We start from the raw sequence: 13,073 nt of genomic DNA, 5'->3' as shown, positions 1-13,073 counted from the left end.
CTTCTCTTGACATTGGGCACCTGCAAGGGATGAGTGATTACTTTTGGCCTAGTGGTTAGGGCACTCACCTGGGATGTGGGTGACCCTTAGTTCAAGGCCCTCCTCCACCTGGGGGGGGCGAAAGGATTTGAACAGGGATCTGTCGCTTGGTGTAAGGCTCCTTCAGTCTTTCCTGTTGCACAGTGGGTAAATAATGAAAGAACCACAGGGGTGGGGAGAAGGGAGCAAGAGCAAGCACAAGAAAGCCTGTATCCCGGTGGTGAGCACACTCACCTGGGAGGAGGGAGATCCACATCTAGTCCCCCGATTCGGTGACTTTTTAAAATTATTTATCCACAGTGGATAGGAGTTATAAGGGAAATCATCCCCCCCCCCCTGCTTTTTTGTGTAAACTTCTCGATAGGGAACCAGTCCAGAAGGGGAGCTGTGAGCTCACTTACCAGATCAGCCCCACCCCGCTGCCAGAAAGTTAGGTGGAGGAATGTATATCTCACCCCAGCTTGCATCGCTCTAGTGCTTAGGCATCCATATGCCTGGTGTGGGGTAGTGCACGGGCTTGGGCAGAAACATAGGTGACGAAGGAAATTTTACTGCAAAAATGTAGACACCTGTAGGGTCCAGCAGCAGCTGAGTGGGAGTTTTGTGAATCCCACTGGGGCTTGATTCTGATGTGGCACCTAAAGTAACAGAGAGTAGCCTAAGTCCTTTAGTGAATCCAGCCCTAACTCTCACTGAAAGTCCTTGGAGTAGGATTCACACTAGTAGTTAGGCTTCTAATGCTCATAGATTACAGGGGCAGTTATGTTTTTAAATACATGTGTGAATCCCACCCTTAGTGTCTAGGCCACTTTTGAACAGGCGATTTAGGCTCCTAAATCAAGTAGGCATCTTGGAAAATGTAACCCATCCTTCCATTATCAGCACTGGGTATTTAAAAGAACGAATAATTTTTGTGGCCATTAATCCAATTGATCTGAATAACGTATGCCAACAATCCCAACCCTGATGACAATCCCAAACTATCAAACAGGGCTTGGCATATTAGAAGCCAACACAGTGATACAGTATCACCAGGAAACACAAAGTTAATTAAATCAGTACCAACTAGTGGGTCTAGTTGGTTTGTTATGATTTCCAGTATGCGTAACTTCTAGTTCTCAGGTATTGTTGCTTTGGACTCGCAGTGCGAGTAGACTAGATACAGAGCTCAAGCTCAGGCAGTGTAAAACCTAAATAGTAGTTTAGTAATAACAAAAAGGCATTTGCCAGCTGTTGTATTAAAAACATGCTAAAAGAGTTGATATCAAACATATGGTCCTTCCTGGTCTGTGAAAAATGAGCAGCTGTTCCAAATTGTTCAAGCTGTGATCTTGAAGGATGATAAAAAGCACTGTAGAAACAGCAGTGTGATAATCCTTAGGCTTTCAAAGCCGAAGGCACAGAAATGGAAGAGAAAGGACAAGAGCTAGATCAAAGGTGAGAAACATAGCTTAGAGCTGGAAACATACACGCATACAAGTTTGCATGCACACACATACGCAAGCACACTCTCACACAGACTTATACATACCAACATACACATTCAGCTCAGAGGTGCACCTTCTCAAAGTTATTCAGGTGCTTACCTTCCATTGATTTCAGTGGGAGTTAGATACCTAGATACCTTTGAAGATCTGGGCCTTTGGGTCAATTTTTACACTCTGGGGAGTGTAATTCTACACTACAATTAAAAACTTGCAGCTGGCCTGTGCCAGCTGACTCGGGTTCCCAGAGCATGGGCTAAGGGTCTGTTTAATTGCAGTGGAGATGTTTAGGCTGCATCCTGAGCTCTGGGACCTCCCACCTTGCAGGATCCTAAAGCCCAAGCCTGAATGTCTCTACACAGCCCACAGGCCAGCAGTGGGTGTCTAATTGCAGTGTAGACATACTCTCAGGTGCCTAAGGGGGACATTGATGTTCATTGGGTCTTGTGCTCTTAAATTGTTTAGGTGCTTTGAAAATTTCCCCTTAAATTTGGCTCTTAAATTTAAAAACATTGGCCCTAAAGTGCTCACATAGTCATCAAAGTTTGAAAATTGGGCTGCTAATGTCCTAGGAAATAATTATCAAGAGGAAATAAAATAGTTTTTCTAGTTACTCCTACTGCAGAATTCTTCAATGCATTAATTACTCCTTCTGAAGCTATTTCTCTGTCTTTATTTAGATTCTTAGATCCCAGCCACTATTTAGTAGCTCAGATACTAATTCTGTAGTGCCTGTACTCTCTATGACTTTCTAAAATGTTAATTCCTCAGTGAGGTACCCTCTCATTCTTTTCCTTTGCAAAGATGGCAGTCAATTTTGTTGTGTTTTCTGACCTTTATGAATAATTAAGTTTGCTGTCTACCTTTTCTTTTGCCCCCTATTCTTTCTTCCTCTGCTATTTTTTATACAGTGTTCGGAGCCCCTCACAGTATTCCACGTGTGGCATCATTCAGAATTCCCACATGCAGGGATGGAATAACTTCATCTGCCATATTTTTGTTCCCACTCTGAATCAATGCTACCATTTTTATTAACCATTGTACTGAAACTTTTTTATCTTTATCTGTCATTTATCTCCAGATTCTTATTTTGCTCAGTATTTTGTACCATATGATTATTTAGGGCAGAAGCCCTTTTTTTATTTGTGTCTCTAAATCTCATTATTTTATGTTTCTCTACACTTAATTCTATAAGGCACTTATCTTCCTTTGGGTTCATTCTAGATGAGTTGTTCTGACTTTTTTGCCCTTCTTCTTTCTATTGATTGCCCCTTCCTAGTATGTATCGTCCACAAATTTCATTACCCTAGTGTATGCCCCTCTTCCTAGGTCAAAACAGGTCCTAATACAGAGTTAAGTGGGGTTGTGTTAGCTGCATCCTTTCAGAACACATTGTTACTCTTCACATGTGCCTTCTCCCTTTGCTGTCACAGCCAGTCTTTATCAATTTATATAGGTCTGCTTCTGCAGCACATTTGATGACCTTGTAGAGTAAATTTCAGTGTTGCACTATATATAGTAATATTCTGTAAAGTCCAGTTACATTTTGTTGATAGTTCCTCACTTACAACACTTTTTGTTACTTACTCAAAGACTCATTAGCCATTATTTTTGAATTATTGCTGGTTACCTTTATTTAAACATTTGCAGGTTTCAGATATATAGTTTGGGTTGGATTCTTCTGTGACACCCATATAAATCTGGAGCAACTCCACCCAAATAAGCGGCGATGTACACAATGTAAAACCAGTCTGAGACAGGAAAGAGGCCATTGTGTGCCTGTGCATGTGCCCTTAATATACTGTTGGGAAACAGGCGTGTGTGTGTGTGTGTGTGTGTGTGTGGTATAAAGATTTTATCAGCATAAGTTTGGATTGGCAACATTGAATCATGAGTCATGCCCATGTCTTCTGTCAGTTAATTACTTCTGCCATCTCTTAAAAGTCTTATAGTCTCTTTCATTGACCTCTTAATTCACTATGTATTCTAAATATATTGCATATTTTCTTATTCACTGCAGGGAAGGACTGACTTTATTTACCTTTCATTACTATTTCTCCAGCCAAAGTCCATGGCTAGATGAAAGGCATGATCATTTAACGTTCATTAATTTGCCTTTAAACATTTGAAAAGGATTGCTATCCTTTGCTCCTCATTTATCTTTCAAAATCTGAAGGAATTCTTTGTTTTGCCTTCTTGCCACCCCCAAAATAACTAACTAAATAAAAATTGTTCCTGGTGTCATGTTGGAGTCGAAAATCTGCTTTGAAATCCACAGACTGGAGTTAACCATTATGTGAAAGTTTTCTTGCAGTATGAGGAGGGAGGAAACTCCATGAAAGCAGCTATTTTCATGTAATAATTGACAGTCTTTTGATAGTCTCTTGGGGCTGGACCCTCAGCTGGTATAAACTGCTATGTTGATTTAAACCAGCTGAGGGTCTGACAAATGGACTCTTCCCCTCCATTCATTATTACTTTATTCTGAATCAAAACTGAATTATACATTTCCATAGTCAGAGGGGGCACATGAATAAAAAGGAGCACATCTTTCATTTTAAATACCTTATTCCCTGCTGTGGGTCTTCACAGTGCATCCTGTCTGTCTTTTAGTCCCTGCCCCCAAACAGCTAACCGTCTTCATACAGTTCTTGTATAGAACTGAGCACATTGTACCAGATTTTGAAAAGCACTCCACATTGGCCTAATTCTGTGGCCTTTGAAATCAATGGGAGTTTATCTTGACTTAAATGGGAGTAGATTCGGCCAATGCCAACCGTTTAACAAATAATAATAAATAAGAAGAATCAGATTATGATTAATTTTAATATTTTCAAGCTGTTTGACTCCGGAAGCTTGTCGCCTATGACACTGACCTAAAGCCATGTAAAAATGTACTGCAGAACAAGAGGCTTCCATTGTAACAGTTTCTGGTTGATTTCTTTGATCAGCTTGTCTACATGGAGAATGCAATAATACAAAAGCCCAATTTCCATTCCTGCAGATTCTACCACAGTACTTCTGAGTTCATGAAACCTTGAAGGTACAGAGTAGGTTGCATTCAGCAGGTGGCTCCTGAATGCCTGCCCGCGTTAGAATTTTGAAAGTAATGACACAACAGCCTTCACTAAATCTCCTGTGGTCACTATAATGCTGCTTGTAATAAGTGATACAACTGATTTGAAATCTAGGCACTTGACTGTGTTGTAAGCAATAAATGTCTATCTAGCGACCTATCACACTCTACAAGAGCTAGAACCTGTAAGCTGACATTGGACAGGTAAATGTCAATACATCCCAACATCTGATGTGTAGTGGAATTATATTATCTCAAATGCGCATTGTCAGCTTCCCTGGCCTTTTAACAGGCTCCTCGTAAGCAAATTAAGTTATCTGTGGTTGATAAATGTATTGGCCCACTTTTTTTAAAACACCATCCATTCATCCATTTTTGTGCCTATAATTGACTGTGGATGCAAAATCTGAGGATGAATCACTGTGTGATGGGGTGATGCATTTTCTTAAATTAAAAATTGGAGCTCAGCAGTGGAGCTCTGTGCAGTCACCAGTTAGCCCCTACATTTTCAAACCCTTGATCATTGACTTTGGTTTCTTCCTTTCCCATGGACTGTTGGGAGTTTGGTGGTTAAATCATTTTTGTACTTTTTTTTAGAGAAAGTTCATATCCATTCACATATTCAGTGCTAGCGCTGCATCTTGAAATTTAAATGTAACCTACAATATTCCAAGTAAAGTTAATTGTCTATAAATTAGTGAGTTATATTGATTTACCTTTGGGGTTTACCACATGTTTGGGGCAAGAGGAGGGTCTGTATGGATATTCTGTGCCCTGATTCAAGCTTAGAGAATAGGATTTGAATTTATAAAGTATTAATATAGGTGCACATCTTATGCTCTGGGCACCTATCCTATGAGTAAAATCAGACAAAAGAATACAAGTAGAAAAGGACTGCCCTTGAAAATAATCCCCCCCCCCCCCCCCAACTCCTACCCCATCACTTTCTCAATAGTTTGCAAAAATATGGGCTTTCATATCTCTGTCCTTAGCTGTTTCCTCTGAAAAATATGCTCCTTGTCCTTTTTTAAATTTGCTATAAACAATCTACCTATCTTTCCTTTAATCATATTACTGGCCCAAATCTTGAGGTCTTTACTCAGCTTACCTGAAAAAACAAACAGAAAATTGAATGAGTAAAAATAAGACTAAATGATATATAAGAACAGCTATACTGGGTCAGACCAGTGGCCCATCTAGCTCAGTATCCTGTCTTCCGACAGTGAAAGTGTTACTTTACTCCACTAATTGTCCAACTGAAATCATTGGAACTACTAATGGAATATGGCACTATTCAGCATGAATAAGGATGGCAGATTCTGATCCTAAGTCATGAGATGATAAATCATGTTGGTTTACCCATCAAAAATGAGAACACATAATTTATTCAGCTGCTGCAGGATCATTGCTTGCCCTTGCTGACCTGCATATGCTTCCTGCCTAGATGGACAGCAGAGACAGTGTAGAGCAGCCTCTGTAGGCAGCTGTTCCCCATCCTGCGTAGGTGTGGAATGGGCCAAGCCTTGACTCCTGGCAGCTTCCAATGCCTCAGCCAGCACAACTGAGCTGGTGTAGAGGAGGAAGTAATCTGAGTTTGGAAAAGGGCTGTTGCAGATTACTTCTCCCCCAGAGAAAGTCCTAAAGTCCCAAATTGTTCTCTGGACTGCTCCTAGGTCAGCTCACTTATCCATTGCCCCTTACCCAAGGTACATTGTACTTTTACAATCTAGTCCTCTATGTTTATGGAAAATCACACTGTACTAATGTCATTTATTTCCCAAACACTGTTTCCTCTTAAAATAGTTCTGCTTTGCCAAATCTGTGCCTGAGATTTACAAGATTTGGAACATAACAATGTTCCTACTTCCCAAGATTTAAAAATGACAAGACACGACAAACTAACAAAATCCACGGACTTTTAAATGCATTGGAGGGACCTAATTTGTAGGGTCCTTCAAACATTCCATAGTTTTTAAGGTTTAAGACTTTTCACACAATAAAAAGATTACAGTCTTTGCTCCTGATTCACAAACACAGCTAAATGGCTGCAAAGCCAGGAGAAGAGTAAACAAAGAAAGAAATATGTACAGTTGTGGCACTCTGCAATTCATTGCTACTATTCAAAGATATACAAGAATGTTCCTCATATTTTAACTCCAAAAGAGAACAACATTAATGATGATAAGAGACAGTTCATCAGCAGAATGACTTACATAAGAACATGGCCAGATCTTCAGCTGTCATGTTAGTTGGCATTTGAGGGAGAGGTCTGAAAATTAGCAGGCTAGAAAGCTACAACAGTCAGAAATCCAAGGCTTTTTTAATCAGGTCCTGCAGTTGCCAAGCATAATCCACAAATGGCCTTTGATGATGGCTCATTATACTGTGAAAAAGCAAAGCAAACATATGAAGCAATGCAAATCATCAGGCAGAGATGATGCCAAATTAGTAGTAAAATTCTCCTTGCTCTTTAGCAAAGAGAAAATTATCTGTATGACAGCAGAGTGATAACTCATACAAGGACTGAACTTAAAGGGACACAATACATACTCTTCCACCAAAAGAAACTATTTAAAGTAATTTAGAATATAGAGACAAGTAACATCCAAGTTTTACTAAAAAAGAAAAATACCCCACCATTGCATGTGACTTGTCTCTTACATCTAATTTCTCTCAAATGGAAAAAAAAAAAGAGGAAGAGGGATATTTAAATAGAGCAATAGTATGTACTGGTAATGAAGCCAAATAACTGCTCCAAAACATACATCACTCACCGTTAACGGCCAGTGGTCCCTTTACCAACTTTATCAGCCAGCACTTGAGTCACCACACTACTTTCCAATCCTCAGAATAGGATATAACTTTCATCTATCAGACACTACTATGAAGTAATTGTTGGTAAATGTTGCCTCTTGAATAGTGACTGTGGTACACTGACTCTCAATTTGATTTGAAATAAAATAAAGCCAATAAAATTAGGGAAGATGAAATTAGATTGTAAGGGCCCAGTTCAATGCCCATTTAAGTGAATGAGAAACTTGCAGTTGACTTCAATAAGGTGTGGTGGATTCTCATCACTGGAAATCTTTAAAACACGTTTGGATGTTTTTCTAAAAGATACACTCTAGTTCAGCCACAGCTATTAGACTTGAAGCAGCAATTAATTCATAGAAAGTCTTATGCCGTGTGTTATGCAGGAAGTAAGACTAGATGGTTATAATGGTGCTTTAAGGCCTTAAAACGTCTATGAAACTGTACAAACCTAAGATTTTTTTGTGCCCAGTTCTTTTCCATGTATAATAGATAAAGAACCAAACTCTACTTTTTAGAAAGGGACCAGGGTTCTGTCCAATGACCCATCACATCACGGCAATAGGTGAATATTAGTGAAGTTTGCTATGCTCACTCTGACCCCTCAAAAGATTCTACTGCATCTCTATATCCTGGATTTCAGATACTGTAGCTCACAGTTATAATTACTCTAATTAGAATGGCACCTGGTAATAGCACTCAAAATATTTGGCTGACAGTTTTCCAGAGCCATCGGTTTTCGGCAGAACGCCCCACTAATATCCATAACAAGGATGAAGTGCAGTAGGAATATTTAAATAAACAAAAATATAAAATGGACAATTTTGAAAAGGATATTGAGCATTTTCCAGACAATGTCTGTAACAGCTTTGCAAAAATTATAAAAATACTTACGTTGGCTGTTCTGCATGGGAGTCTATTAACCTATAATGATTTCTAAATAAGTATATATATATTATTTTATCCATTTCATATCTATATAATTGCAAATTAATATATCATTTGAAAGAAAAAAATGTACATACATATTATTTTACATATAAGAGGACAAAATTGCAAATTTAAATTTGTAATGTTCATAATTTTATACTTGATGTGTAAATTATTTTGTAAATAATAATGTGAGAGAATTTTGTACTGGAAAAAGTCAATTTGATGAACAAGGTCGATATGGTAACAGTGTGTGGAGAGATCCCTGATTGCTTTTCGTGTTGTTGAAAGTTGAGACAGCGTTTGGGTACTTGGTGACCTGACATCTGGCAGGAATAATAGACAACTCTCTGTTCACACCACTTTATTCAGCAGCTTGCACTACAAGCAAGATTACGTAATGAGCATCTGATCATGTGAGAAGCAAAAAAAGTACCTGTTTGTTTCTCATGTGTCTCATGTATTTATATTAAGTTGTTACATTACACGCTACAGTAAGTTGATATGATGCAATGCAATATTATTATTGATGAATGGGAGAAAAAGAAAAAAGAAAAGATTCATTAAAGGATATGTAACCTTTTGGCTGTTGGTGTAAAGGGAATAGTTGCCTTTAGGGGTAGATGCAGTGACATTGTCTGGCTACATCTTTCTGTTTAGGATAACTTTTCTGTAGATACTTAGAGGAAAACATAACTAAATCTATATGCTGTGAAGACAGGTAGAATGATTCATTTAACGGGTACATTCATTAGTGATACCTAATTCATTAGTGATACCTAGTGTTGTTATAATTTTTGGACAGGACACTTGGGTATTATCAGACATCAGAGAGATGGGTTTTTTTCCCAGCTGTGTCTCTGTGAGATCAGCAAGGATCCCATGAGCACATCATATAACATTGTCTGTGTCTCTGTTAAGAGATTTAATTTCACTACATCACAAGCCGTCCACCACAACCTTATCATTGCAGTATGTCACACATATTTTTGTCTGGTGTGATTTTCTTAATTGTCCCTGAAGTCTCATCTTCTCAGTTTATTGCTGTGGACTGCTAGCTTGGAAAAAGCACTTTATCACTCGTAGAATGGTATAAAAAAGAGATTAAAAGAAGAGAACATTTGCCACGGACATTATTACTCTCTATAAGTATTCGGTTATGCTCTACAAGTATTATAGTGTGGCATCAACCAAAGTCGAGACGGAGGACATGCTGCTTCTGCTGCAACCATGTGTCCTCTGTTATTGATATGTTGACCAGAGAAAAGGCCAGCATAAGTAAGCTGCCTGAAAACAGTACTGATCCTTCAGAAACAAAATACCCTATTTCTCCTCTACTGAACTGGTTAAAATAAACAACCGTAGCATGGATACTAAAAGCAACAGAACTGTTGGGTTTTACGTGAAATCTCTGTTCACTTCACTATCCCAATTAATCTACTTCAGCTGTAAGGAAGGGAAAGGATTCTAGCTGACAGTCATGGTATTCTATTGCTCAGCACTTATGAGGGACTTTCACCAAAAACAACTCCACCTGTAACAGGAACATCTGACTGCTATTGACCAGCTGAAAAAGAAAACACAATATCATGTGCCTGATGTTTATGGGTGCAGCTCCTGGCTTGTCTGCAGTACACAATGCATGTCGTTATTTTACTTAAGGTGGGTTGGGAAAGGGATCCGTTAAGGGAAGAGAGCTTATAGCATTGTGAAGAAGCACTTTTCTTTGTTCTCCTTTTTTTTATGTTCCAGTTCCTGGTTGCTTTTTCCTATTGAAGTTGTGCTGAATGCTGATGAGAGAATACTTGTTCTAACCATAACAAATCCTATTTAGGGAAGGAGCACTAGCCCCAGGCTTTTGTTGGTAATTCACCTGCTTTTAGGCATTTTTCGGTACTCGCTGGCATTGTGTATTTTACTTCAAGTCCATACCAAGCCCTTGAGTTGTGGTTTTTTTTTATAAAACTACAAAATTAGTGGATGAAGGGAATACTGCATGTATTATCTGCCTAGATTGTAGTAAAAACATTTATACTGTGTCTTTCAAAATCCAACTTAGAATATTAATTCTAATGATCTTGGTTAAAACCAGTGATGCGGAGTGAAAAGTGGCTAAAAGATCATAAGCAAAGGGTAATGATAACCAGCAGTGTATGAAGTTGGGGGGGTCAGGTGTCTAGTGCAGTACTCATGAGAACAGTATTAGGAGAACCCATCCTATTTAATATCTTTATTAATGATTGGGAAGAAGGTGGAAAAAAAACAGATTTCTCCAGACATCTGTAAATACATAGCACTGGTTTGTCTCTGGCCCTGGCAGGAGTTTGTGAGGGTGTGGATGAGAGGGGGCATGTACAAGAAGCCTTCCTCCCTCACAACAGAAGGACAAGGCATGATGTCCCCCAGCAGCTCCAATTACCCTGGAGGGCCATAAGCCTGCCTCTGCATATGCGTGCCCTCTTTTTGCTGTTTGTGTGCCTGAAAGGGACCAGGCCAAATAGACAGCTTAGTGCACGTACGCCTCTGCATGCTAGGCAGTGCCTTCTGAGGCCCAGTCCTCCCCCAGAACTCCTAAGGACGGCATGACTTCACACACTCCACTGTAGGCAATATGCACAGTCTGGCCCTAAATTAGAAGTTCTGGCAAACGCTTGCCAGGACAGAAATATAGGAGAGAGAGAGAGAGAAACATGCACAAGAAATAACAAAGTTAGATTCTGCTTGGGGAAATGCAAGCCAGTTCATGGTAGGCAAAAGTAATTTGAAGCACAAAGACTGTTTGAGGGAGAAACCTGAGAATTAGTAATATGGAGAGAGACCTAATGCAATGTGTGCTAATCCAATGCATATTCAACATGAGTATTTCTGCAAAAAAATGGCCTTGGCTATTTTGGGCTGTCTACTCAAAGGCATCACATCACAAAGCAAGGAGATATAGTCCAGATCTGCACAGGTCTAGTGTGACTGCACCTGGAAAATTGAAGGCAGTTTTGGGCATTGATTGCCAGAACGATACTGGCGATTTGAAGGGAATTTAGAAAAGAGCAATATAATTGATCAAAGGGCTGGATTGATTGATTTATGAGGTTTAAAAGAACTAAATGTGTTAGCTACTGATTGGCTGAGTAAATAACTCATGGTGAGGTAGAAGGAAGGAGATAGAACGGAATAACAGCCTAACAAATAGTTGGAGATTACAAACATCAAAGATGAAGAGAATGTATTCAGTGTGATTCACAGGTTTTTATTGCATTTTTTAACCAGGACTAATGAAATAAAACTATAATGGGAAATCTTAAGATGAATATTAGAAAAACTTGATTACTAGGCCATGAAAAACTTCCTAGGGAAGCAGAAAAGTGCAGTCTCTTGGCACTTTTAAAATTAGTCTAGACAAAACACTAGAAAATGTATAGAGAGCAATCCTGCATTTGCATGGAGACAGACGGGCTGATCTTTGGGTTTTTTCCATCTCTAGCTTCTATGATTCTGTTATTCATACCGATTCATTATAGTACTCAGTCTCTTCCTATTGTGTTTATATGTAGTATTCTTGGACAATTTTAAATGTAACAATCAACTAACGGCATGTTAGGTGTTCAGATTAAATGTGAGATTCATCTAATATTGTCTTATGCCTGAGCCTATTAATTCAAATTAAAAAATGAACTGCATTTCAAAAATTGTAAACCAAAGACCAATTTGGATAATTGTATAAATGAATCATTCTGCACATTGTTATCTTAAATGTAAAATATTTCCAGTTTTCACTGCCAGTATATTTTTAATTATTTTAAATAAAAATTACTCAGAATGCAAGAAAAGGTGCCTTTCTAACTAAAGAGACAAGTTTATATTAGAAGATATGGAAAATTCATAAATAAAATGTCCCTTACAGCATTCTTAACTGGTGAGAACTTCCACAACAGAGCCTATTGGCTTTATTCTTGACCATACTATTTAACAGGGCACAGAACAAGATAATTTAACAGCAGTAGCTGTCACACATCAGAGTAAAACCGAAAAAGTGTAGCAGTAATAATTTCAGGCTAACAATCTTCCTTCTATCCCCATCAATTCTAGAATCTCTGTCGTCTCTGAGAGATGTTCAGAAAGAATTTGATCATGAGAGGAAGGACGTAGGAGGAAGGATCATGAGAGGAAGGCTGCAGCACTTGACTAAGACAGAAGAGATGTAAAATTTACAGTTTTATCACGGACTTCCTGGGTGAACTCAAGTAAATAATGTAATCTCTCTGTGCCTCAGTTCTCCTATCTCTAAACAAGGGGATAATAATACTACTTTTCTCCCATATTAATATACTTTTCCATCTCACTTTCTCTGGGCAGGAGACATCAACAGCCAAAAACAAACTGCCACTGGAACAAATCCACCAATTAACATTTAGCAATAGTGGTTTGCTGTTCGGAGGGAAGTTGCAGTGTTGCCTTCCTTGCATTATTGCATTAGTGCTATGGAAATGTATAACAATAAACACTTACAAGCCCACTCTCTTCATAGGACCTAAAATGGAGTTCAACAGCTACCGAGCAGCATTGTGGCTTTTCCTTGTTGGGGAGGGAGGAGGGGAACTCTGCCAAAAGCATTGCCCTAAGGTAAGAACACCCAAGTCTTTACTTTTGGGACATTGGCAATTGGCAAAAAGGAAAAAAAAAGCCAGCTCTGCTGTATGCTTCCTGCAGTTGGTTTCTCTTATACTTGGGACTGTACA

The 13,073-nt window shown here is 38.9% G+C and overlaps 2 long non-coding RNA genes across 2 annotated transcripts in view; one reads left to right on the top strand and one right to left on the bottom strand.

The window, feature by feature from the left end:
* LOC137163372 (uncharacterized) overlaps positions 1-1,693 on the bottom strand; it is a 20,887-nt gene extending 19,194 nt beyond the window's left edge. Inside the window, exon 1 of the long non-coding RNA XR_010922701.1 lies at positions 1,626-1,693. This is a non-coding gene — a long non-coding RNA (uncharacterized lncRNA). The remainder of the gene's footprint in view (positions 1-1,625) is intronic.
* On the top strand, positions 1,430-13,073 carry LOC137163373 (uncharacterized). The gene is made up of 3 exons (XR_010922702.1): positions 1,430-1,476; positions 12,424-12,578; positions 12,691-13,073. It is a non-coding gene; the product is annotated as an uncharacterized lncRNA (long non-coding RNA).

Source organism: Emydura macquarii, unplaced genomic scaffold (genome assembly GCF_026122565.2).
Source record: "Emydura macquarii macquarii isolate MOO-44397 ecotype Brisbane River unplaced genomic scaffold, CSIRO-AGI_Emac_v2 contig_2531, whole genome shotgun sequence".
Classification (NCBI taxonomy): Eukaryota; Metazoa; Chordata; order Testudines; family Chelidae; genus Emydura; species Emydura macquarii.
Note: the sequence above shows the minus strand (reverse complement) of the source record. Positions and strands in the feature narration are given on the sequence as shown.